This window comes from Canis lupus, chromosome 34 (assembly GCF_003254725.2).
Source record: "Canis lupus dingo isolate Sandy chromosome 34, ASM325472v2, whole genome shotgun sequence".
Classification (NCBI taxonomy): domain Eukaryota; kingdom Metazoa; phylum Chordata; class Mammalia; order Carnivora; family Canidae; genus Canis; species Canis lupus.
The window spans coordinates 17,297,964-17,325,273 of NC_064276.1; the positions used below are offsets into that span (position 1 = coordinate 17,297,964).

General features: G+C 45.6%; 1 long non-coding RNA gene and 1 pseudogene across 1 annotated transcript; both read left to right on the forward strand.

The window, feature by feature from the left end:
• The first annotated feature begins 518 nt into the window (after positions 1-518).
• LOC125754291 (uncharacterized) lies at positions 519-27,047 on the forward strand. The gene is made up of 3 exons (XR_007408091.1): positions 519-1,223; positions 23,636-23,826; positions 26,793-27,047. It is a non-coding gene; the product is annotated as an uncharacterized LOC125754291 (long non-coding RNA).
• Positions 13,798-15,712, forward strand: LOC112662729 (glyceraldehyde-3-phosphate dehydrogenase-like; annotated as a pseudogene).
• Positions 27,048-27,310: the final 263 nt, after the last annotated feature.

Consider the following 27,310-nt stretch of genomic DNA (forward strand, 5'->3'; position numbering starts at 1 on the left):
GTATACCCACACATGGATAAGTGGAAATGGATAATTGCATTGATGACCTACAGGCACATAAGGAAAAGCTGAGAAGAGTTAAGCAATTGAAAACTAAATGGGAGAGTCAGAGGGTTTCTTTGGCACCTTCAAAGAATCCTTTGTCTCATACAGTTGGTGAAGAAAAAAAGAGCCGAAGATGAAGCCCCAGATTTAATAGGCAGAGAGGCTGAGCATTAAAGATGGTTGAATGCTCAGTCAATGCAGATCTGTAGGACCCTAACACATAGGATGGGGACTTTTAGGTGGTTATTCTGAAGGATTTTGAATCCTTGGAATTCTCAGGGCTTGAAGAGGTGGCTCACCATTGACATCAAGAGTGTGAGCTCCCAGCCCCACGTGGGTAGAGAATACTGAGGTCTTCCCTCTCACACAAGGCAACAGGGCTCCCTAACTCTTTTCCACCTCTAATTCCTTTCCTGGCTGCCAGATTACAGCTGGGGTTAAGTCACTGCATAATTTGGCTGGGGACATTGCTGGCCTGATGGAGGAGGAAGGAGCTGGGAGGTGTAGTCCACACACACCAGCAGGGGCTGGGGGTACTTGTGGGCCTGAATTCACTGAGAGTCGCAGGACTGGATGATGGAGCTACAAGACACAGGACTTCACACACTGGCAAAGACCCCAGGAGAAGGGGGAAGCTCATTGCTAGGATGGCTTCTAGAAGCCAATCAAAGGCCATAGGTCAGGCTGAGGGAAGTTGAAATATCTGAATCGTCAGGAAAGATGGTAGATGAAGGGGCTAAAAGGCTCAGGGAAATGGGTAGGCATTCTGGAATGGATATTGTTCATTAGGCAAGAAGATTCTATCCTCCGGGGAGACCGAAGAATACATCATTCACCAAGGCCGTTACTAAGCTGCTCACTCGCGTCTCTCCCCTCCAGACCAGGGCTGATGCCCAAAGAGACTGTCAGTGAGACAGTCATGGAGGCCTGATCTTTAGAAAGTCAATAGAACATAATGTCCTTAGTGGAAAATAGATGGGCAGCCGAAAGGGTACTGTATATATATGCGCGTGTCATCAAAGGAGACCAACAATGAATGAGCGGGAGGTTAACGGTGGTCACCCCAAGTCATGATATCTTGCCTGGTTTCTGGACCTGAGCCAGTTTTCAGACCCAGAATCTGCTGACTAAAGAGATGGCTGGAACACCAGGGGGAAAATCCTACAATATCATGGCAAGTATGCACTTTAACAATCCCTGTCCTTTCCCAGAGGGACCTACATTTATTGTGGTAATTACACCTTGGGGAAAGGATGATAGTCAGACATTTCAAGACTGTTGGACTCAGGGTCTGAGTTAATGTTGATCCAGAGACTGAAAATGTTATCAAGGTCCTCTGTTTGCATAAAAGCATATGGAATCCTCGCCAAAGACTCAGCTTACAGTGGGTTTATTGTGTTCATAGACATGTCCAGTGATCTATGTGATTGAGATTGACATACTTGGCAGTTGGAGTAACTCCATGCTGGAACCTTGGCCTGCAACGTTAAGAGGTATCAGGTGAAGGGCAAATGCAAGTCTCTGAAACTGCCCCCGGCCATTCAGCCACAATAGTAAATAAAACACAAGATCTATCACATCCTAAGGGGAAAGAAACTAGTGTCAAGCTTAAAAATCTGAATGATGCAGAGAAGGTGGTCCTGTCATAGTTCTACACAAATCAGCAATCTGGTCTCTACAGAAATGAGATGGATTCTGGAGAATGTATATAGCCTACTGCAAACTCAAGCAAATGGTAATAACCCCCATTACAGCTTTCCTGCCACAGGTGGTGTATTTGCTGGAGCAGATTCATAAGGTCTTGGGTACAAGGGATGCAGCCACCAATTTGGCAAATAGATTTTTAGGTATCTCCAGCTGAAAAGAGGACCCGCAGTAATTTGCATTCACATGGAATGGGCAATAATATTCATTTATGGTTTGCCCTGTCCATTCACCCTTTGTCTTAATGTGGTCTGAAGAGATCTGGACTGTTTAGATACTTATCAAAATATCACATTGATTCCCAACATTCATAATATTATGTTGATCAAGCCAAGTGAGCAGGAGATGACTAGAGCTCTTGGTGAGATACATGTGACCCACTGGGGGGAGAATAAACTCTCTGGAGAATTAGGGGCCTGCTACATCAGTAAAATTGTCAGCGGTCCACTGGTCAGTGGTGTGCCGAGGGAGTTCCACCAAAGTACAAGACAAATGATTGCATCTAGTGGGTTTCTTTGGGTTCTGGAGGCAACATAATCTGTTTGTAGGATATTCTATTCTAGCCCATAAGCCGGGTAATACAAAAGGATGCCAATTTCAAAGGGGCTCCAGAGCAGGAAATAGCTCTGCAGCAGGTGCAGGCTGTAGTACCAGCAGCCCTGCCACTTGGGGTATGTGGCCTCATGAATCCAGTGGTGTTGGAGGTACTGGTGGTGGAAAAGATGCCATAGGGAGTTTTTGCAAACCCCAGTGGGAGACTATAACAGTTCAGGGCTCTAGGATTCTGGAGCAAGGCCATGCCATCTGCAGTGGAAAACAACTCTTGGTGTGCTACCAAGCCCCGATGAAGCGGACAGCTGGAGGCTGTCAGGTAAGCACACTCCTTGCAGTTAGCAGCACATCTTTTCTTGAAGAATCTGAACAATCCATCTTCCTTGTTACCAGGGGCTCAGACTCCTCAAGAACCAGGACTTGTGTCTCACTGCAGGTGAACCACTGGGACAGCAGAGGTGCTGGCTGAGGGGGAGGAGTGTTAGAATGAACAGCAGAGGAGGGAGACAATGGGTGCCATCTGTGGCCCTGAGATCAGCTGTGGTGAATGGGGTCTGCATGTCGTCCCTTTACCCTCTTGTAGGTTTCCCTAAGGAAGAGGGCCTCCAGCACCCAAGGGGACCTGCTCCCCACATGTGTTGGGGAGAGATGGGTCCCTACAGCTGTGCACTATGGCAGACACAGAGCTGTGCCGCTTGCTTCTCCTTCAAGAAGGCAAGGGCAGAGGATCCCTGGGTGGCTCAGTGGTTTAACGCCTGCCTTTGGCTCAGGGCATGATCCTGGGGTCCCGGGATTGAGTCCCACAATCAGGCTCTCTGCGTGGAGCCTGCTTCTCCCTCTGCCTGTGTCTCTGCCTCTCTCTCTCTCTCTCTGTATCCCTCATGAATAAATAAATAAAATTAAAAAAAAAAAAAAGGCAAGGGCAGTGAAGTAAGCTGACAGCCTCAGCATTGGGGTCCACGGCAGAGTCAGCTTCAGCTTTTTTTTTTTTTTTAATTTGTGTGTGTGTGTGTGTGTGTGTGTGAGAGAGAGAGAGAGAGAGAGAAGGAGGGAGGGAGGGAGGGAGGGAGAAAGGGAGGGAGAGACACAGGCAGAGGGAGAAGCCGGCTCCACCGGTGCAGGGAGCCTGATGTGGCACTCGATCCCGAGTCTCCAGGATCACGCCCTGAGTGGAAGGCAGGCGCTAAACCTCTGAGCTACCCAGGGATCTCCAGCTTCAGCTTTTGAGCTGAGGTCATGCTCTTCCTGGGGTGGCCTCAGCCAGTGACTGAGCAGGATGAGAGAATGGGCCCTGGATGTTTCTACCCAGTGACAGACTGTCCTAATAGGAAACCTTGGGCATCTTTTTCCAGGGATCCCGTGGGGTGGCAGAAACTTTGTCGTGTCTGTACCATGCTGGCTGTCTCTCCCCAAACCACTTTCCTCCCTTTCTTTCATGACATAACTTGCCGATGAACCTTGCACTCTCCCAACTCTGTGTCGGCCTCTGCTTCTCAGAAACCTCCACTGGCACAGTCTGCCTGGAGCACCCCCTCTGACCTCTGAGGGCACTTGTGTTTTTTACTTGATTGTGGTCTGACCAACTGACTAGCGGATACCCAGCCTGGCTGTCAGGACTGTGCTTCGTGCCTCTGGCGGGGGCTATAGGATCCTTTGTGTGTTCTCTGAGAGTATGCGGCCTGCGGGCCACTGGAGGGATGAGGGGGACATGGTTCAACAGGAGAAGCCCAGGCCCCAACAGCTAGGGATGTTTATGAGTTTGTGGTTCTCAGGAACAGCTTTAGGCTGGAGCACTTGGCCGCCAGGTAGGGCCTCTGCTGTGTGCAGGCTCTTGGTTCCCTTCCCACCAGACCCTCCCCTGCCTCCCTGAGGGCCAGATGAAGGAAGAGACTTTTGGATTAGGTGCCAGGGGCTGTGGTGGGGAGAGGCCACAAGAGCCCCAGCACCTCCAAAACAGGAGCTGTGTTCCAGAGCAGCTGGTGCCACAGATAGACTGGGGACAGAGGACAGCATGTCAGAATGTCAGGGCAGAGGAGCCCTCTGTGGTCTGGCTGATGAGAACCTGGGGGTGACTGTGGTTGCTGAAACCGTCTCTGCGTACTGACTTGGCCATTCTAACTAAAAGCACTGGGGTAGGGAGGGGTCATTTTATCAGAGTTCTTTTAAAAAATTGACAGATGGGGGATCCCTGGGTGGCGCAGTGGTTTGGCGCCTGCCTTTGGCCCAGGGTGCGATCCTGGAGACCCGGGATCGAATCCCACGTCGGGCTCCCGGTGCATGGAGCCTGCTTCTCCCTCTGCCTGTGTCTCTGCCTCTCTCTCTCTCTGTGTGTGACTGTCATAAATAAATTAAAAAAAAAATTAAAAAAAATTGACAGATGGGGCACCTGGGTGGCTTAGTGGTTGAGCGTCTTCCTTTGGCTCAGGTCGTGATCCCAGGCTCCTGGAATCAAGTTCCGCATCAGGCTCCCTGAAGGGAGCCTGCTTCTCCTTCTGCCTATGTCTCTCATGAATAAATAAATAAAATCTTTAAAAAATTGACACACAACATTGTATTAGTTACAGGTGTACAACAATGATTCAGTATTTATATATATTGTGAAATGATTACCACAGTAAGTCTAGTTACCATCTGTCATCACACATAGTTACAGGTTTTTTTTTTTTTTTTGCTTGTGTTGGGAACTTTTAAGATCTATTCTCTTAGCAACTTTCAAATATGCAATTCATTATTACTAACTGTAGTCACCATGCTGTATATTACATCCGCATTACTTATTTATTTTGCATCAGAGGTCTTTATGGTCACAGAGCATGGTTCTAGAGGGAGAGATAAAGGAATTAAACTACCTCCCTTAGCCTCTTTAGGCAAAGCAGGGATGCACCATAAGAAGGGGTACCATGAGGGGCTCTTCTAATAACCACACCCCAGCTGGCCTCTATCATTATTGTCGTTTGTTCTATCAAAGGGAATCATGTGAAGCTGCCATTTTTGGAGGTCAGGAAACCGTGAAATACTGGTAATTTTATTTGGATCAACTTAATATAGAGAGCTGAGTTTAAGTTAGGGGTATATGTATTCCCAGACTAGAGTAGAGATTTAGGGACCTTCCCACAGCCGGTATTCCCCGAGCGCCCCCTACAGGCCAGGTCTCAAACAGCGGTCTTACCTTGCTTTCTCGGATTCTATTCTCGCAGCATCCCCAAGAGGAAGTAAAATTATTTTCCTTCCTCTCTCTCTCTGTGTCACTCATGAATAAATAAACAAACAAATCTTTTAAAAAATATTTTCCTTCTTGTTCAGGTGAAGAAAGAGAGGCACTACTCAAGTATCACACTTAGAAAAAAAAAGTATCACACTTAGAGCCGACTAAAATCTATCTGACCCACAAACCCACGTGGGTTTTTAAAAAAATATTTTATTTATTTGTTCATGAGAGAGGCAGAGATACAGACAGAGGGAGAAGCAGGCTCCATGCAGGGATCCCTGCGTGTGGGACTGATCCTAGGACCTCGGGGACTGTGACCTGAGCTGAAGACTGATGCTCAACTACTGAGCCACCCAGGAGCCCATAAAACCATGTTCTTGACTGACCCCTGCCCTGACTGCCCTCCCTGCTCGCACCCCTCCCCCCAAGTCCTCTGTGTGGCGTCCAGTGTGTAAAATGGGGTTGGGGACTGGACATTTGAGTTCAAGGACTTCAGAGAGCTCTGGACCAAGTGGCCCCTATGCGATCATCAGGGTCAGATATAGACTTTGTGCGGTCTGAAGTTGACACTGTTTATGACCCTCTTTAGGAAAAATAAAATCCCCCTTACTTTCGCAGATTTTGTATAAACCTATGTCCATGTGAACATTTGCTAAGGCCCCTGCCCGGGCCTTAGAAGGGGCTCGTGAAATGGATGGCTGCTGAAGATGCAGCTTCACCATCCAGCTTCTGGTGCCCGGGGCGGGCAGGGAGCAGCTGCCTTCACAGGCCCCGCAGGGTGCTCCGATCTGGCGCAGCCAGGAGGGTCCGCGCTGGCAAGTTCCACCCAGGGCCCAGGGGATTGTATGCACACGGACTCCAGGTGGCCTGGGCCTTTTCTAGATGCCAGACTGCAAAGGGTGACCAGGGTCCGCGGGGGTGGAGGGTGTGCGCGTGGAAAACCTTACCCCTGGCCGGCCCTCCGCTCTGGGCCGTGAGGGGGAGCTGCCCTCCGGCGGCTGCTGGTGAAGGGCCGCCGTTACCCTCAGGCCCAGCTCGCCGAGGAGGCCTCGCCTTCCACCCACCGACTCACAGGGGCCAGGGCAGCAGTCGGAGGGGACACGGAGATTCTACTGGGATTACACTAAGGAGGAAATGTGGCTTCCTACAGGAGCCCCGGCGCTTTAGAAAATTTCATAAATAAAAAACGTTTAAGCTAGAAAATTTAATTCATGTGTAACTCAAGTTTAAGAATAGAGAGCATCACACGACTGTGTAGGGACATCTGGATTCTGGGCTGCGATCTGGAGAGGAAGAAGGCCAAGCTCCCAGGAGGGCCAGGTCCCTGCGTGGGGGTCTCTCTGCTGTGAGACTCCCCCCCCCTCCCCCCCTTTCCGGATGCACAAGGGAGCAGAGAAAGAAGGGACAGAAAATGGGAGGAATGGAAACGAGGAGCTAGAGACTACTAGGGCTTATTCGATAGGATTTTGTCTTACCCTGCAGGACTTTAGGAATAAAGAAGAGAGGGGATATAATGGTAGATAAGTTGGTATTCCTACTTTCAGGTAACTCACTTTCTTGTGGAAAAAGAGGTGCCAGGAACTATGGTCTTGAGCAATGTATAAGGGCCCTTCCTGGGTGAGGGGGAGGAGCCCAGGCCCTCCCTTGCAGGGCCTCCAGCTATGGGGTGTGCTCTTCAGGGGTGCCTAGCTGCGTGTTGCCTGGTAAAAATGTGCATAAACGTATGTGACCCTTGGTCCTTTGTAGGTGACATGTTAGTTTGTTTATACCTCTGGAATCTTTTAACAGTTTCTGTATCCCCAGCATCTTGCACTTCCACGATGATGGATGTGTGTCTTGGTTCTTATAAGCAGCGCTTTTATTCTTATTATTTTTAAAAAGATTTTATTTATTTATTCATGAGAGACACACAGAGAGAGGCAGAGATATAGGCAGAGGGAGAAGCAGGCTCCATGCAGGGAGACCGATGTGGGACTCGATCCCAGGACCCCGGGACCACGCCCTGAGCCAAAGGCAGACACTCAAGCTCTGAGCCACCAAAAGCAGCATTTTTAAAACACAGTTTGACAATCTTAGTCTTTTACTATTTAGTCCATTTACAGGTAATGCTATTACAGTTGGACTGGTTTGTAACTACCTTCTATTTTTATTTTACTTGACCCATCTGTTTTATGTTCCTTTTTTCTTCCTTCCTTGGTGCTTTTAGATTAATAAAATATTTTCTTTTTTTTTAAATAAAATATTTTCTATAATTCCTCTTCCTTCTATTAAATTAAGAGTTATAGGGCAGCCCCGGTGGCGCAGTGGTTTAGCACCGCCTGCAGCCCAGGGCGTGATCCTGGAGACCCTGGATCGAGTCCCACGTCAGGCTCTCTGCATGGAGCCTGCTTCTCCCTCTGCCTGTGTCTCTGCCTCTCTCTCTGTGTGTGTCTCTATGAATAAATAAATAAAATCTTAAAAAAAAGAGTTATATGTCCTTTTATTATTATTATCATTATTATCATTATTATTATTATTTAGTTTTGTGTTAGAGATGATTCCATAGGATGACAACTTGATTTTCATTACCGTGCATGCGATTTGGAAATTTTGTCAAGAGGATTTTTTTCTTCTTTACGTCTATAATAGTTTCATTCTCCTATGTCTGAGTTGACCATTCTGGTCAATTTTCCAAAGTACATAGGTGCATTCAACATATGCATTTAGATCATTTTTATTTTCAGAAAGTTTGCAGAGATCATAATTTTTGGATTAAACACTTTATTTTTGTTTGATTTTTAAAATTTTATTTATTTATTCATGAGAGACACAGAGAGAGAGGCAGAGACATAGGCAGAGAGAGAAGCAGACTCCTCACAGGGAGCCCGATGTGGGACTGACGCTCAACTGCTGAGCCACCCAGGTGTCCCTGTTTAATTTTAAATAAACTTTTCTGGTGATATAACTTACATAAAATAAAACTGACCGATCCTAAGTGTCCAAGTTGATAAGTTTTGATAAAATAACATGCAGTTGTAGAACCATTACCACAAACCATTATAGTTTTTTTTTTTAAGATTTTATTTATTTATTCATGAGAGACAGAGAGAGAGAGAGAGGCAGAGACACAGGCAGAGGGAGAAGCAGGCTCCATGCAGGGAGCCTGACGTGGGACCTGATCCTGGGACCCCAGGATCATGCCCTGGGCTGAAGGCAGGTGCTAAACCCCTGAGCTACCCAGGGATCCCCTGGATTATAGTTTTAAATGTTAGTTCCATTCCATGTTTTGTTTTGCTTTTTTCAACAATTCCAATTAAATGTATATGAATCTTTTTTTAACTTATTCTCTAGAGTTATTACCCTCTCTCTGATCATTTTTACCTCTTTGTTTTTGTTCTCTTGGCTGTATCCCTTATATTTTCATTTGAGGTTGAACTTATTCTCCTTTGGGCATCTTGTGATTTAATCTTTATTTCTGAAATGAGTTTTTAAAAAGATTTATTTAATTATTTGAGAGAGACCGAGAGAGAGAGAGCGCGCACAGCAGGAAGGGCAGAAGGAGACGGAGAAAGAATCTCAAGCAGACTCCATGCTGAGTGGAGACGGAGGCAGGGCTTGACCTCATGTCTCTGAGATCATGAGCTGAGCTGAAACCAAGAGGCGGATGCTTAACGAACTGTGCCACCCAGGTGCCCATATTTCTGAAATGATTTAACTAAAATTTTTTTTAAATGAGACATAATTGACATAAAACATATTAGCTTCAGGTGTACAAGGTATGGATTTGATATTTGTATCTATTGCTATTTAGTTTTTCTTCTCTTTTCTGAGTTTGATTAACTACTTTTACATCTTGGTTTTTTTTTTTGTCCATTTCTATCCTGAATCCTTGAATTTTGGTGTTCTTTTATATCTCAAATCCCTATTTAATAACATTTAATTTGCATTGGATATTGTGTGATGATTTTCACCTGTTCCTTGTTGTTTAGGAGGGGCCAAATTCATCAGCTGAATATATAAGGATCTTACTTTTCCTTTTCTTCTCGTTTTGACTTGGAGGTAGATGCTACCTATCATTTGTCTATTTAAAAGTGTGTTCAATTTTCCTGGCCTGTCAATAACAGATGAAGGGCTTGAGGGTTTACTCAGATTCTTAGTTCCAGAGAGCCCTCTTGTAGTGGTAAGTGAAGTGAGATTTCCTTAACATGGTGATTTGTGAGGGAGAGTTTTGTGTGTCTGCTGATTCTGTAGACCTCTTACTTTCTCCATCATTTCTCTCCTTTCTTTTCTTCACTTCCTAGTGTCCAAGTAATGTGTCTCCTTTATTAAAAAAAAAAAAAGATTTAATTATTTGAGAGAGAGAGAGAGAATGCATAGCTCAGGAGGGGGCGTGCAGATGGAGAGGGGAAGCAGACTCCCTGCTGAGTGGGGAGCCTGATCTCCATATGGGGCTCCTGAGGACCCTGAGATCACTACCTGAGCCAAAACTAAGAGGCGGACGCTTAACCAGTTGAGTCATCCAGGCACCCCAAATGCTTCCCCTTCTAAGATGCCTTCCTCTCCCTGGATGTAGAGGCTTTCTGAGATGGTTTCTTCTGGTCCTGGGCACTTTGAGCCTCTGCAGGAGTCCTCAGTAGCCTGTGCTCTGACCAGCCAGTTTGCAGTCCTGGCCTCAGTACTTCTACACTTAAGATGAGACCATCTCCTTTTGGAAGCGGTGACTTTTATTCATGTCCTTCCACTTCTAGGACCCCACTGTCCAATTCCTTCTACAGGCGGTCTTCCCCTGGCTTGCTGCTCTGGAGTGGACTCTGGAGACAGCTTTGCTGGTATGTGTTTAGTTCTCTCTTCCATGTAAATTAAAGTTTGTAGAAACTCTGCCTTGTAGTTATGGCATAGGTATGGATTAGATGTGATTTGAGTTGCTCTCCTTGTTAATTTGTAGGGATTTTGGAGATTGTGTGAAGAGATTTGGATACAGGAAACCATCATTATCCCATGGGAACTCAGAGTCATTTTTTTAAAATCGTGGTTTTATTCATTTTGGAAGAGTTCCTCACATTTCTATTGATGCTTGATTGACTGCTTATTGTTTGAGAGTGTGGCCTACAAAAGGTTATGGGGAGCCTTGTGTGTATTGTGATGGTGCCGGGAACCGGCCAGGCTGCTGAGGGGTCCTCTAATGCCATAATGTGCAATGATCTGTGGGTTTGCTCATTTCTCCCAGGCAGACATTTCTATTCTCTTCTCTGAAGGGTAATGTCTGTTTTTGACCACAAGGGAACTGGGGGAAGAGGAGAGTGGAGAATCCTTTATATTATAAATAGATTTTCAATTAGCCACATATCATCTTTGTCCTCCACTGTACCTCTGTACCTGATTTCTGAGAGAACCGCACTTCTCTGACATTCTGTAGGGCTAAACAGCTCTTTTCTGTATTTTTCCCTCTGTGCCAGTAGTCTAGCCTGTAGCTTCCTTCACCCTGCTGCTTGAGTTGTCAACTCCTTCTGTTCTCATCTTCCAGAATTTTGTCAAAATCTCCCATCTGTTGATGGGTCATCTCATTCTCTTGTGGCTGGCTGTAGGTTTATCAGCTTTTTAATCCTTCATTTTAATTTTATTGAGGACGTGGGAGGGAATGGAAGTAAACAGAGATTTAATCTGCCATCTTCAACCTAAAATCTCTGCTTTTGGAGTTTTGAGGGTTTAAAAGAAAAGCAGCCCCATTAGAAAGGGGAAGAGGGTGGTTCTGTGGTTATACAAGCCACCAGAAGCTGGGTGTGGTCCTGACCATCGCTTCCAGGACAGAGGGCAGTCTGGTAAGTTCGTGCCTGAGAATTGACAGAGCTCATGGTTCACAGCAGAATCCATGGTGGTGGCTGGCCCTGAAGACCCTGCCCCTGGATTGGATGTTTCCCACAGTATGCACTGCTGAAAAATGTCTCGACCTTAACAAAAAATGTGCTTATGTGTTATATGGAGCATCTTTCCCTTGCCATTAGATATTTGTGTGCCATCTGCTGTTTAAAGTTACTTTCTTTTTTAAAAAATTTTTTTAAGATTTTATTTATTCATGAGACACACACAGAGAGAGAGAGAGAGAGAGAGAGGCAGAGGGAGAGGCAGGCTCCATGCAGGGAGCCCGATATGGGACTTGATCCCAGGTCTCCAGGATCAGGCTCTGGGCTGAAGCCGGCGCTAAACTGCTGAGCCACCCGGGCTGCCCTAAAGTTACTTTCTACCCTGTCCTGAGAACTACCACATTTCATTTAACCTTCCCTTACATCGGAGCTGCCCATTAGATTGCACTTGCTCTGATATAAAACCAAGCCTGGGGGCACCTGGGTGGCTCAGTCAGCTAAGCATCTGCCTTCAGCTCAGGTCATGATCTTGGGGTTCTGGATTCAAGCCCTGCATCAGGTTCCCTGCTTGGTGGGAGTCTACTCCCTTTGCCCCTTCTCTCTGCTCATGTGTACACAGGTGCTCTCTCTCTCTCTCAAATAAATAAATAAAATCTTAAAAAAAGAAACAAACAAACCAGCAGCAACAACCCTGAGCTCCCTGCACCCTCATCCTGTTTAGAACCAGTCAGCCCCCCCTGTGTGTGTGGTTCTGTTTTTTTTTTCCCTGTGGACCACCTGTTCAAGCCCCAGCATGTTTTGCTCATGAGCTTACAGAATTATTGAGAAAAGGAGGCCCAAGCATGCTGAGAAAGCACTGAGGAAGAGATGGGATCCCAGCACAGAGCCCTGTCCTCCTGCAGTTACCGTCTTGCCTGAGCTGAGCCCTTTCCTCACAGGGTTTGGCTTGGATGTTAGGCCGGGGAGTTAGCCCTCCTGGATCCCTCTTTTGAGCTGAAAGAACTAGGTCTTAGGCCTTTCTCTGAAACCAAGATCAGAGTTCTTCTGTGACCCTGGTATGCACTGATTAGGCATCATTTCCATGTTGGTCCAGAGTGACCCTGGAATCTGGACTTTTGATTGAGGAGTACATACTTGATGTCGTCCCACAAATCCTCTGGGTGCCGGGCCAATGTGCACTACTCTTGAGGATATTACATGGCTGGTTGAGACCACTGTGTGACCTTGGGAGGTCATTTTCTCTTTTTCTCTCTGAGCCCAAATTGGGTAAGAGTCCCTACTGCACCTTATTGGCGGTGGGACTTCAGTGCACTAATGAATGTGAGGTTCTTGGTGCATCATCTTACTTGAACATCCCTTTCCTCACTGACCTAGTGAAACCATGCTCCAGATCGAAACTAGCAGAAAGTTTAAAGTTTGCTTTTCAGAGAACCGTTTCTCTCCAATCAGGTATTGTGTCTTTTTAGATCCCCACTAATAAACACACTGGCTATTTCTGTAGAAGACTGGACTTAAGGTCAACTAATATGGTTCTAGTCCAGGAATAAGGGATGCCTGGGTGGCTCAGTGGTTGAGCATCTGCCTTTGGCTCAGGACATGATCCCATGGTCCCAGGATCGAGTCCCACATCAGGCTCCCTGCATAGAGTCTGCTTCTCCCTCTGCCTACGTCTCTGCCTCTCTCATGAATAAATAATTACAATCTTAAAAAACAAAAACAAGGCCCTGCTTTCTTCACTCAGGATAAGCCCAAGACCCCATCCAGTTTATCCTGGCTCTTGGACCATGCCCATAGTCCCTTTCCCTTGCCCTAAAATGACCACCTGATATCAGGGGTTGAATTTTGCCTTGTTCTGATGTTAAGTCTCCACCCCAAAGTGATTATAGGATGTATGTTACATATGTGTTTCCTCAATGTGCATGCTCCATCTTTCCTCATGAATAGTCATAGGTTTCCTTTTTCATCAATATGTATATAATCTCAACCCCTATGATTATAAAAAACTTGTTCTCTCCCCCTTTAGAGAGGCAGATTTGAGGTTCCTCTTTCTGTCTCCTCATTTGGCTGCCTCTCAAATAAACCCTTTTCTCACTGCAAACTTGATATTTCAGTAATTGGCTTTGTTGTTCACTGGCCAGATAGACTTGTGTTCAGTTATGCTAGTGATCTCCCTGGCTTTGGCCAACCTTGCCCCTGGTCTATCTCTATCTGACTCTTGGGAGCACATCTGAAGCATGCTCTCTAGCTGAATGCAAGGCTACATCTTCTTTACATGAAGCTAAAATTCTTGCCTATTTGTCTTATCATACAGTAACGTGCTCTCATCTCCTGAGTGTCCACGTGGGCACTTGGGCATGCCCTATATTCCTGGGGTTTCTCCACTTTTGTTTACTTCAGCCTTCCTTCCCCCTCATTCAAATAGTAGAAAAATTATTTTCCCCATTGCTAAAATTTGGTCAGTGTAGGGAAATGATACACAATCAAAATAGCCAGGATTTGAATCCTAATTCTGCCGTTTATTAGCTATGTCACCTTTCAGAAGTTACTTAACATTTATACACCTTAGTTCCCCCATCTATAAAATATGATGATACAGGTTCTCTGCTCCTCCCCGTTTGACTGACAGCCGCATCTTCTGGTGCAGTGCCAGCCACGTCCCTGAGACACGATGGTGAAGGTCGGAATGAACGGATTTGGCCGTATTGGGCGCCTGGTCACCAGGGCTGCTTTCTACTCTGGCAAAGTGGATATTGTCGCCATCAATGACCCCTTCATTGATCTCAACTACATGGTGTACATGTTCCAGTATGATTCTACCCATGGCAAATTCCATGGCACAAAGCTGAGAACGGGAAACTTGTCATCAACAGGAAGTCCATCTCCATCTTCCAGGAGCGAAATCCCGCCAACATCAAATGGGATGATGCTGGTGCTGAATATGTTGTGGAGTCCATTGGGGTCTTCATCATCATGGAGAAGGCTGGGGCTCACTTGAAGGGCAGGGCCAAGAGGGTCATCATCTCTGCTCCTTCTGCTGATGCCCCCATGTTTGTGATGGGCGTGAACCACGAGAAGTATGACGACTCCCTCAAGATTGTCAGCAATGCTTCCTGCACCACCAACTGCTTGGCTCCTCTAGCCAAAGTCATCCATGACCACTTTGGCATCATGGAGGGCCTCATGACCACCGTCCATGCCATCACTGCCACCCAGAAGACCGTGGATGGTCCCTCTGGGAAGCTATGGTGTGACGGCCAAGGGGCTGCCCAGAGCATCATCCCTGCTTCCATTGGTGCCGCCAAGGCTGTGGGCAAGGTCATCCCTGAGCTGAACGGGAAGCTCACTGGCATGGCCTTCTGTGTCCCCACCTCCAATGTATCAGTTGTGGATCTGACCTGCCACCTGGAGAAAGCTGCCAAATATGATGACATCAAGAAGGTAGTGAAGCAGACATCGGAGGACCCCCTCAAGGGCATCCTGGGCTACACTGAGGACCAGGTTGTCTCCTGCGACTTCAACAGTGACACTCACTCTTTCACCTTCGACGCCGGGGCTGGCATTGCCCTCAATGGCCATTTTGTCAAGCTCATTTCCTGGTATGACAATGAATTCAGCTACAGCAACCGGCTGGTGGACCTCATGGTCCACATGGCCTCCAAGGAGTAAGAGCCTCCTGGACCACCAGCCCCAGCAAGAACAAGAGGAAGAGAGAGGCCCTCAGCTGTTGGGGAGTCCCTGCCCCAACTTAATCCCCCAACACACTGAGAATCTCCTGACCTCTAATTTACATCCTAGACCCTGAGGAAGGGGAGGGGCTTGGGGAGCCCTACCTTGTCATGTACCAGCCAAAAAAAAAAAAAAAAAGATGATACAAGGTTTTGAGGATAAAATCAACAGGGGTGATATTTTATAAGTGGTAATACATTGGCAATGGTTGTTTTTTTTTTTTTAAAGAATTTTTAAAATTTATTTATGAGAGATACAGAGAGAGAGAGAGAGAGAGAGGCAGAGACCTAGGCAGAGGGAAATGCAGGCTCCATGCAGGGAGCCCAATTGGGACTCGATCCCGGGACTCCAGGATCACGCCCTGAGCCAATGGCAGACACTCAACCACTGAGCTACCCAGGCATCCGGGCAATGGTTGTTATAAATAAATGCATGCTCCCTGGTGGGTTTCTGGGTGGTCCTGTTTTCTGGAAACACTTCAAGCAAACAGCTCCCTTATGGTAGAACCCAATTGACTGAAACATCCTGAGACTGATAAATGTTCAAGACCCATCTACTTTATTCATCCATTGAATAAATATTAACTTAAATCTAGCATGTCTCAGGCCCTATTTTAGGCACTAAGAATGCATCAGCAAAGAAAATCCATACTCTCATGGAGCTTATATTCTAGTGAGGGTAACAGACAATGAACATAATAAATAAATCACATAATGTGTTAGAAGCTGATAAATGTGAAAAATGAAGGATAGTAGGGGAAACTGGGAATATTGGGAGAGGAAGTTGTAACTTTAAATAGGGTGGTCAAGGGAGGCCTCAACTGCGATGGTGACTTTAGAGCCAAGACTTCAGGGAGTTGAGAGAGTAGGCCATGAGGTCATTTGGAAAGGATTCTGCTATGCAAAACCCATGAGGTCATGAGTGGGTCTGGAGTGTCTGAGAAACAGTGAAGAGGCCAAAGTGGCTGAATCAAAGTGAGCAAGAGTGGGGAGTAGCTGCAGATGGGGCTGGAGAATGAAGAGCCCAGGAAGCCACCAAAATAACTTTGGTTTTTGTTGTTGTTCTTGTTAATTGTGCATTTATCAAGACAAACTATTCCTTAGCCTGCATATTCATGTGATGCAGTTCAGGAACATAGGTCAGTGACAAACTTCCACAGAACTCAATCCAAATAAATTTTTAAAAAATATTTTATTCTTTTGAGATAGAACATGAGTGAGGGGCAAAGGGAGAGGGAGAAGCAGGCTCCTCACTGAGCAGGGAGTCTGACACAGGGGCTCTATTCCAGGACCCCAGGATTATAACCTGAGCTGAAGGTAGACGCTTGACCAATTGAGTCACCCAGGCACCCCAAGAAATTCTTTATATTTCAAATCACTTCATGCTCTGAAAGATGTCAGCCTTTCTCATCTCCTCAGAACCTTTTATGGAATTATAATTTCTGTAGAAATCTGTGTATGCCTTCTTTCTTGGTTCAGTGATAGCAAACTTGAAGAGTGCTATAGCCTTAGGAATAGAACAAATGTTCCAATGATACAAAGTCATAGACACCTGGCTAGAAGGCCCCACACCTGAGGTTTCACCATGGAAGCCATGGTAGCTATTCTTAACATCTGACTTTCGTTTTTACTCTGAGTGATTTGAGGAACCATTAGAAGATTTTGAGCAGAGGAGTGATTTTATTTGACTTCTGTTTTGGTTGATGGGGTAGGGGACAAGGACGAAAGCAGGAAGACCAGTTAGGAGGTTGATGTATTAACCTAGGTGAGAAACAATAGTGGTTTTTATCAGGGTGGTATTAGTTTTGGTGATGAGATTCTGAACATATTCTGAATATAGAGCAAAAGCATGGATTGGATTTGGGTGTAAAAGAAAAAGCCTCAAGGTCCAAGATTTTTGGAGTGAGCAATGGAAAAACAGAATTACTATTACATGAAGACTGCAGGTTGAACAGATTTGGGGGAGGTGTAAAATCAGGAATTCTCTTTTGGACAGTGGAATATACAAATTTGGAATTCAAGGAAGAGTTCAAGACTAGAGAGATACATTTTGGGGATTTTCAGCATATTTAAAATCATAACACTATCATGACACTGGATGAGATTGCCAAAGGAGTTAGTATAGACAAAGAAATGAAGGAGTACTGCGAAGTGAAGAGGAAGGAGGCTGAGAAGGAACAGTCAGTGAGGGAGGAGAAATCCCTGAGTGTGGTGTCTTGGTGGAGAGTATTTTCAGGAGGAAGGGGTGATCAGCTATGCCAGATGCTGTTAAGCAAAATGAGGACTGAGGATTGATCATTGGATTTTGCAACATGGAAGTCACTGGTGACCTTGTTCAGAGACATTTTAGTAGTGTGCTGGGGGCGAAAGCCTGACTGCAGTGGATTCAGTAGAGAACTGGAAAAGGATTTGAGACAATAAGTACAAGTAATGCTTCAAATGGCTTTTCTATGAAGGGGAGCAGAGCAATAAGATGGTACTTGGAGGAGAAGGAAGGGTCAAGAAAGAGTTTTCCTTTGAGGATGGGAGAAATAACAGTATGATTATATGCTTATGGGAAGGATTCAGTAGAGAGAAAATCTGATGATGTGAGAGAATGAGGATAGAATCACTGGAGAAAGATCCTTGAGTAGGTGCGAGCTTGGCTTTAGACAGGACCACTGATGGTTTATCCACAGTCAAAGGAGGTAAAACAGAATATGCTGGCACAGGCGCAGTAGTAGGATGATGTGTCTCTCCTGACAGATATAATTCCCTCAGTGAAGTAGGAAGCAAGATCACAAGTGAGAGTGAAGGACAAGGTGTTGAGGATCTGAGGGGAAAATAGGTGAAAAAATCATTATGTAGGACATAGGAGAGTGAAAGGCTTAGGATGATTAGAATGATTGCCTGGTTACAGCAGAGATGTGATTGAGGTTTATGGTTATAAATTTAGAGTGAAAACTGGAAAGTTTTATGTCTTTCTCCAGCCACATTCAAGTGTATGAGGGCCTGTGTGGAGGAGGTGGAGGGCTGGATTTAACCTGGTTTGTAGGGTTTTTCTAAGAGAATACTGTGAAGTGAAAGAGGGGCAAAGGAATTAAGATTGTAATAAGCAGAACAATCATGATAATTGGATGAGGAATTTAAATTTGGTAAAGAGGGAAGAGGGGATACCTGGGGATCACAGGACTGGGAAAGGAGATAGGGTCTTGATCTGAGGTCCTTGTGGGGCAAAGTTCTCTGCAGTTTGGGTAATGAGGGAGTGGGCTAGAAAGATAGAAGATGAGGGCAGAAACTGGGATGCATGACTGACATTGTGGCTTTAATTATTGACAAGTGCAAATCTATAGAATGGCCAGGAAGTATGTGGTGGAAGAAGGAGAACAAAATCACGTACTGGGAATCCAGAGTGTTGCTTGCTAATGCTCAGGATCCTGTGGTGTGTGTGTGTGTGTGTGTGTGTGTGTGTGTGTGTGTGTGTCGAAACTTGCTTTTCTTATCATTATAGTAAAAGTGGAAAATAAATACATATAATTTACAACTCTCATATAGCAAAAACATAGCTATTCTCTGGCAAGAATTCCTTGAGTTTGAAATATTGGTTGGTTTTCTGTGTGCAAGTGCCCAGATAGCTGTTGGGAATGTGGGTCTGAAATACAGTAGTAGAGATGGCTATCTGGGGAATATCTTAATAAAAAGGAAAAGTTGAAGCAATGTGAGTAGATAAGATTGTCTTGAGAGAATATGCACAGCAAGAAGGTTGGGCTTTGGGAGAACCCATATTTACAGGGCAGGAGGAACCAGAAGAGCTAATGAGAAGGACAGGGCAGAAATGTCAGAGAAGGGTCAGCAAGACACAGGAAGAAATGAGTTTTCAGAGATTGAGAGTGATAAATTGTGCAGAAAGTCCTGTAGGATTGAGACAAATGAGAAGCCCTAGAGTGGCAACTGGGAGTCATTGCTGATCTTGGAACAGTTTCCATTAAGGGACAAGGACTGGAGCTAGGCTGGGTTAGCTAAGAGTGGGTGCTGAGGATGCGGAGACAAGGCAAATGCACTGTTCTCTGCCAGTTTTGGGGAAAGGGAAAAGAAGTGAGAATGAGGGAAATCTAGACAGAGACAGAATCTGTGAAAATGAAGAGAGGAAAGAGAACAGGGATATTTGAAGCAAGTTCTGAAAAAGTGAGAGTCTAAGACATGGTGGCGGAAGGGGAAGGGGGTGAACATAAGCAAGAAGAAACAGCTCCTTCTGAGACAACAAAGAAAGCAGAGATGCTGAGTCAAGAAAGGGAAGTGTTTTGACAGGAAAGGGAGGCAAATTAGGACGCTTGTATTGATGGTATTTATGGCCAAATTTATAGTTTACCTATGGCCACAATAGGTTTGTGAGTAGCAACCTTACCCCTTGTTTTTGCCATCCTCCCTCACCCTTATGCAAGCTTCTCATGTTTTCCTCCCTTAGTGGCTCCTTCTTTCCTTCCTGTCCACTAAGTGTGGTCACATTCTAGCCATCTGACCCTTGGAATTCCACTCTTCTCTCTCCACTGTACTGGTCATGGCCAAGGGAATGTCCTCCTCTCCCAGGGCAAGGGAAGTTTTACTACCTATTTCTTCAAATGTCAAAACTTTTATTATTTTTATCTCTTTGGATGGAGCCCTTGTCAAATGTTTCCACGCTTCCCTGCTGAAACTGCTAGCTGGACACCAAAACTCCCTTCCTCCTTCCATAGTGACAGAACTGGACACAGAGCTGCCCAGTGACATCACTGGTGCAACCTCCTTTGCAGTTATTAGGTGTGGCCATGCATCTTATCTGGGTTTCCTCCACAGTAGAGATCGAGATAAAGGCTTTCATGTGGGCAGTTTGTTTGGAGTGTGATTTCAGGGAGCAAGAGTGAAGAGTAAAGGAAATGAAACAGAGAAGGAAGAAGGTGTTTTTGAGTTGCCCATTGCTATGTGTGACTGATGCTCAAACTAGGGCACTGTCTGATAAGCCTCATAAATGTATTGCAGGGCTGTCTGATTGGGGGTTGAAAGAGGAAGAATTTATCCTTGGCTTCCATCCCCCATCGATCTAAGCCCTAGACTCTAAGAATAGCCCCATAAGCCTTAAATTTCCCTGTATTTTGGGCTGCACATATAAAGGTGCCAATAGCATAGAGGACAGAGTCGGTTGTACGTGGCACTGGGCCCAAGGCAAGGCACTGTCAGGTTGCACAGGCAAAGAACTGATTGAGATCTGTGCAAGACTGGTTGTCAAAGCAGTGGTTGGAGTAAGAGTGTGACCAAGAGGTCTGAAGTGGTACGAGAGAGTTCCTTATACCACTCAGATCTGCTCTTGCCTTCCATCAAGTCCAGTCCAGCAAGTGTCCCCATGAAGAAGGTGGTCAGTCACACTCTCTGCAAGAACATACCCCAAGAAAGTTAGAATAAGCTGTGGTCCCCACTGATGTAGCCAGTCCCAAAGCTGACATTAGCATTTATCATCTCCTTCTCCTGTCAGCATCACAGTTCCTCTATCCACCAGCCAGCACTTTGATAGGTATGGGTTGGCTGCCTGGTGGGAAGACTTAGTCCTTCACCCCAAGGGGTCTGAGCCTTGGGCTGCACTTGCAATCATTGCCTGCTCACCATCACTGAGCATAGAACCTCTGAGTTTCAGTCTAGTCCTTCCTGCTTCCATCAGATAGCAACCCTAGGTCTTTGTGGCAGAGTCGATTGTCACCCTTGCCAGTAATCTGATTATTGGTCTAGTGGCATAGGATTCCAGAGGGTCCAGGTAGTAGGTGTCACTGTTGTTTTGGGTGCTGAAGAATACAGTAAGACCAGTAGATCCTACGATCACATGTCCATTTCACACTTCCTTTGCCGTAAAGTGGGTTCCTGTTCTGCGGTAAGGTTGTGTGATACATTGCACTAACAGGTAAGGGAATTTGTAAGCCTGAAGATGGTGGTCCTAGTGGAAGAACTATAGGTGGGAAAGGAAACCAGGGAAGTTACACTGCCCTGTAAGGGACAATGGACAGTCAGGTAGAAATCGTTATGATTGTTACATGGCCCCTGGAGGTTGACCCAAATTCTCACAAGTTGTCACAAATTTGCTTGAAGGGCCTTCCCTTCAGGACCTTGGAGGAGATAACTCACAGGGGACTTATGTCAGCAGCCTCAGGTTCATTCAACTGATCAGGGCTATGGTGTATGGCTGCCCAGGCTGTACACTGCACAACACCAGGGAGTGCCATTTGCAAAACTATGACCCACATGGCACCACCTGCAGTTGTGCAGAACAGACCTCCTACAAAAAGCCATACTTCAGCACTGTGGAGCAGAGTCACAAATTTGATGCTAAGTGAACCCCATACAGTCAGCTTAGTCTGAGGGTATAGATAGGGTGTAGGCCTTAAAATCTGCCCTTGCCTTGAATCTTCCAGAGGTCCTGCTACCTCCCCACACCTCCAGGCCTTCTTGCATTCTTCCACCTGTTTCCTCTCTCCCTGTAGTAGGAGAGGTAGCAATAAATGAAGAGGCCTCAGTTTACAGGACAGTCCATTTTATGAGTCCCTTCAGTAGGCAGTGATCCTGGGCTGGTGGGTGCTTAAGGTAAAGCTGTTTTTATGGCTATAGTGACAACAAATAGCTCCAGAAATTTGAGCAGCACCATTCCACTGAGTAGCTCACAGTGCTTTCACTTTCTTCTGGTAATATCTCTGCAAAGTTAGGAGAGGATAGTAGACACTTTCCCCATTTTACTAGAGAAGAAACTGAGGCCAGAGAGGAAGAATAAGTTCTTGGTGTAGTGGACTAAATGTTTGTGTCCCTCTCAGATTCCTGTGTTGATATCTTAACTCCCAGGGGGAAGGTATTTGAAGGCGGGGCCTCTGGGAGGTGACTAGCCAAGAGGGTGGACCTCGTGAACGGGATTATACAATGAGACAAAGAGAGATCTCTTTCTCTGCCATGTGAGGACTCAATGGGGAGAGCCCATCTGCAAACCGGAAGAGGGTGCTCACCAGGTACCTGACCCTGCTGGCACCCTGATCACAGACTTCCAGCCCCCTGAACTGTGAGAAATAGGTGTCTGCTCTTCAAGCTACCCGGTCCAAGGTACTTTGTTATAGCTGCCTAACCAGATTAAGACACCAAACAGCAATTTGATAGCAGGGCCTTTTACCTCAGTGTCTCACTACTCAGACAATTGCTACTTCTGTTCGCCAGTCCCAAGCCCCACAAGGAAAATGAATTGGTCAGAGCCCAATCCAAAGATGGTAACTGCACCTCGACTTGAACAGGGCAAGTTCGCTGTAAAGAATTACTGGCTATAACAGGGCATTGGGATAAAGGAAGATTGGCTAGTAATTGGTGGAGAAAACTCAAATGAACACAGGGCTAGCAGATAGAGAGAGCAGCCGCTCCCTCCAGAGCTAGGGCAGAGCAGATCCGCAAGAGAGCAGATCTCAAGAGGGCTGAGATCCAGATCGCATCACGGAAAGGCGTGGCCAGGACTCACTGGAGGAGGTCAGGTCTGCTGAGGTGCTGTGCCAGCGGAACTCACTGAGAAGCAATTCCCTGGGGTGTGGGGCCAGGGTGTGGAGCTGGTCATGCAGAGGTGCTGGCGCTGCTGGCTGCTGGCTGCTGCAAAAGTCTCCTGCTGTGGGAGGCTGCCCACGAGAGAACACTGGCCCCTGGAAGGCTGACCCCTTTCCAATCCAGCCTCCTTCCAGTGCTTATTACTGGGAAAGCTTAGCAGCTGGCAAAGGGGAAAGGTTTTAGGGTCCAGCTCCGTTATCACAGAACAAGAGACTTGGAGCTGACAGGGAACAACTTGAAGACAGGCACGTGGAGCACAGAACCTGGGATCCCTCAAGAGTATCTTGATTCCATTTGGTAGCTCTCAGCTCCAAAGCTCACTTCCAGAAAGGAAAATTTCCAGGCACTGGACAGAGGAAATGGAAGTCAGGAATCCAGGAAGATAGATTAGCAGGGTGAGGAGTATACCCAACCAGGGAATACTCTTGGGGAAGGGAGGAACCCATGATGAATGTCTTTGTACTTTTAATTGAGGTATAATTTACATGCAATTAAGTGCACAAATCTTAAGGGTCCTGTTTGACAGATTTTTACACATGTATAGACCTATGAGACCACCCCCCAGATCAAGACAGGACATCTCTGGCCCCCCAGAGTTCTCCTTCTCTCCCCTTCTGGTCAACACAGAAATTGCCACTATTCCGTCTTCTGTCCTTCTAGATTGGCTCCCTGTTCTCAAATTTCATATATATAGAGTTATACAGTATCTGCTCTTTGGTGCATACTTCCTGTTATCATCATCTCTGCGAGATTCATCCATGTTGTGGCGAATAGTAAAACCAGAACAATGTTTAAGCAAAAAAAGAAACAGAAGGAAAAATCAGAGGCGCCTGGCCTTAGGAGGTTGTGTCTGACTCGATTTCACCTCAGGTCATGATCTCAGCGTTGTGAGATTGAACCCCACATTGGGCTCTGCACTGGGTGTGGAGTCTGCTTAAGATTCTCTCTTCCTCTCCCTCTGCTCTTCCCCTTCTCCCACTCAAAAAAGGAAGGAAGGAAGGAAGAAAGAAAAGAAGAAAAGTCAGCCATGATACTTACTAGGCTGTTTCACGTGAAGACATGCACGCTACAGCATATCTAACATACCTACTCTCTGTGATGTCGATTTGTGAATAATTTCCAGATCATCAGGTGACCATCTCTGGCTGTGTGATGCTCCACTGTGTGGGCCCAGCAAGCTCAGGTAAATAGCTCGCTGAGAGGTACCATCCAGTGGGTGGGGCAGGCGGGCTTTGGGCCGTTGGTGTCACTGCCGAGTCTTCAGTCTGGAATTGGCAAAGTCAGCATGACAAGGAGGATCTCAGGGAGCAGGTACAGCCATTCAATGGTCAGGGCTTACCTAGAGGAAAGTGGACTGGGGTCCACCGTGGGCCAGATCTCACGGAGCCTAAAGATAGGAAGGGTGGAACACCTCAGGAAGGTTTGGGGACTTTCTTTCATTTTTGTTCACATGCCTGCTCCCTCTCTCTGGCCTCGCAAGTTCTCTCCTATTTGCTTCTCTCTGCCGGTGTCTCTACTCCCTTCCTTCCTGAGCTTTCTCTACCACATGCCCAGTAAATGTGGCTATTTCAGCTTCATTCTCTGAGACCTCTGGGGAAAGGGCCTATGGAGTCTGTCGGTCTCAAGAGAGGGGAACTAGCTGGTGACATCTGCCCGCCCCACCTCAAGCTTTGGGTCTTCTAGGATCCAGGCAGCCGAGATGAGGGGAAACTTGGCATAGTCATGGACTCTGGGGTTGTAAGGGGACGGGATCTCTGAGAAGACGGCGTGATCAGGAGAAGTGATGGGTGATTTTAGTGCCCAGAGAAAGAAGAGCGGATAAGGACTGGCCTTCAGAAAATTGTCCTCTGGAGTTTCCCATCCAGAACAACCTCTGCAGTTGGTCATCGTCATTGTTTACAGTGTGCGCTTGCATGCATGCACTTGCACACGCACACACACACACAGGAGAGAAAGTGAGTGTCCAAGAGGGGTGCTGTTGTAGGCTTTAGACAGTGCAGGCTTGACACTGGGCATCTGGGGCCTTTCAAGGGCCTTATAATAATGTTTGAGACTTCCAGTTAATGGATTGGCTCAAAATACAAAACAAACTCCACATCTGAAATTGACAAACATTAGATCCTCTGCAACTAAACTAACTCATAAGTGATAATTATTCTTAAATATAAACTATAGACCATAATATGTTGGCATTGGAGTGCCTAGCTTTGTATTTTTGGCTCCACCATTGACTAGCTGTGTAGTTCTGGGCAAGTAGCTGAACCTCTCTGTTCGTCATCTATAAAACAGAAATAATAATAATGCCTACTTTAGAGGGTTTTTGGAAGATACTCAGAATGATACCTGGCACGTAGCAGGTCTGGCTATTAGCATTAGCTGTAGGATGAGTGTGCATTTTAATATGCTTGATATAAGTAAGCAAGGGCCTCCAAACTAGGGGCCAGAGCCTCTTAAAGCTCTTAAAACAGCCCTGATCATGTTTATGTGATTATGTATTTATATAAATCATGTGTAACATAGGTTGTAAACCACAGATGTGTGATTTTATCTTAATAAAAATTAGTGGTTCTCGGCAGGACAATACTGCTCCCAGGGGTATTTTGAAAATGTTTATTTGGTTTTGGTCATTATGAAATAGGGGTTACTGCTGGCATTTAGTGGGGCCTGATTAGCATGACCAAGATTTCTCCTGTGTCCCTTAGGACTTTCAAATGTAAGTGAAAAATCTGTTTATAATGATCCAATTCTAGAATCTAATAGAATTATGTAGATGAAAAACTAGCATACAATTATTTGAGCCCAGAATGAATTCCATTTTACACATGAGCATAAAGCATTTGTTTTTATCTTTTGTTTTTGCTTTTTAAATTTTTAAAAAATAATTTATTTATCTATTCATGAGAGACAGAGAGAGAGGCAAAGACACAGGCAGAGGGAGAAGCAGGCTCCCTGTGGGGAGCCTGATGTAGGACTCAATCCCAGGACCCCAGGATCACAACCTGAGCCGAAGGCAGATAGATGCTCAACCACTGAGCCACCCAGGTGCCTCTGTTTTTGCTTTTTTAAAGCAAGGTTTAATAAGCACCAAATTTCCTAGGAAGCAACAATTGTATACATCAAGGAAAGGTTGTGCTATTGTATTTAAAACTTTACTGAGTTCACGGTTTTTCAAAGTCATTGACAGCAATCCTCCTTTATCACTGGAGCCACCAAATCTACTGCATGTTAACTGTCTTCTTCATGGTGATTCTACATTTACATGGTAATACGCTGATTTAGCCCGTGTCTCAAAATGTCAAATATAAAGGAAACAGTCAACAATATTCAGTTGAATACTGAAAATCTGGTTTTATATCTGCCCATATGCGAACAGTTGCCAATGTGCCAGCTCTGCAGTTCTTTTTAAGTAAACAGTGACCTTTCAAGATAAAGCGAAGGTTCTACAAAGAAACACATTTATTATGTTGGCAGTGTATCATTCATCTGAGATTTAAAGAAAAAGTTTGAAAACTAGAATTTTCACTTGAATGCTAAAAACAACATCTTTGACTAGAAGGTAAAGTTGTTGCTGTTTTCTTTCAAAATAATACAAATGCTTGCAAAATAGAATAGGCAACCCATTGTAGAAGAAACTCAAGTTACCAGCAAATGATAGGTTACTAGAATAATAACAGAAAAAAAGTCCAGTTGAAATGATTTTTTCTTCCACTAATTCTGATGATACTGTTCTAAGAAACATCAATGAGATGGTGAAAGCTGTTGACTATCATCTGTGTAATGAGATCAGGCAAGCTCATTTTTGTTACTAGCGAATGAGAGCCCTGGTGGGATAAGGAAGCTCCCTGTTCACATGGATAAGGTTAAGGAATGAAAACAGCCAGAGTGGAAATTTATTCTCGAAGTTACTGACAATGGCTACAAAGGCGTTGACAGTGATCGAAACCCTTAAAAATAATTCCATAAAAAACAATTCCCTTTCCCAATGTCATTGTATGTGCCACAGATTGAGCCTCAGCTACAATTTGTTGGCATGGGGTTTGTAGGCCTTTAAAAAAAATTAACACCAGATGTTTAGCACAATGCAAAGAAAAATATTTTGTGAAAATCGTGTATTATTTCATTGACTTTGGATTCCTTGCTGTTCTCCAGGATCTTTACTGTTACTCTGATTCCGTCCCAAGTGGTCCACCTTTGAAGGCCTGACTTCTCTAAGATGTTTTGTATTCCAATCCAGCCTCTATTCTCCACCACCCGATGACACAAAATAACCCCAGGCCACAATGAAATAAATGGGGTACAAAACTCAACCCTGTGAAACGTAGGGTTGCATTTTTGTAATGTTAACCAAGAAACTATGTTCCAGAAGATCTGTACTATCTGAAAAAAGACATAGAGGTAAATATATGAAAGCATGTTGTACACAGCTCTCCGTCTCCATATATCCACCCGAGCAAGTCCCAATTCAGTCATGTGCAACTTGTCCTTTCCAGCCCCCACGACCCCCCAGTACTGGCCCACACTGCCCCACAACAGCCTTGCCTAGGACTCTCCTGCAAACATGACCATGCACATTCAATCAAGCACATTCCCTGCAGTCCCAGAGACCCAAGCAAGGACACGTCCTCTGTTTTTTTAGTGTGTGTACGTGTGCGTGCGGGCACAGACTG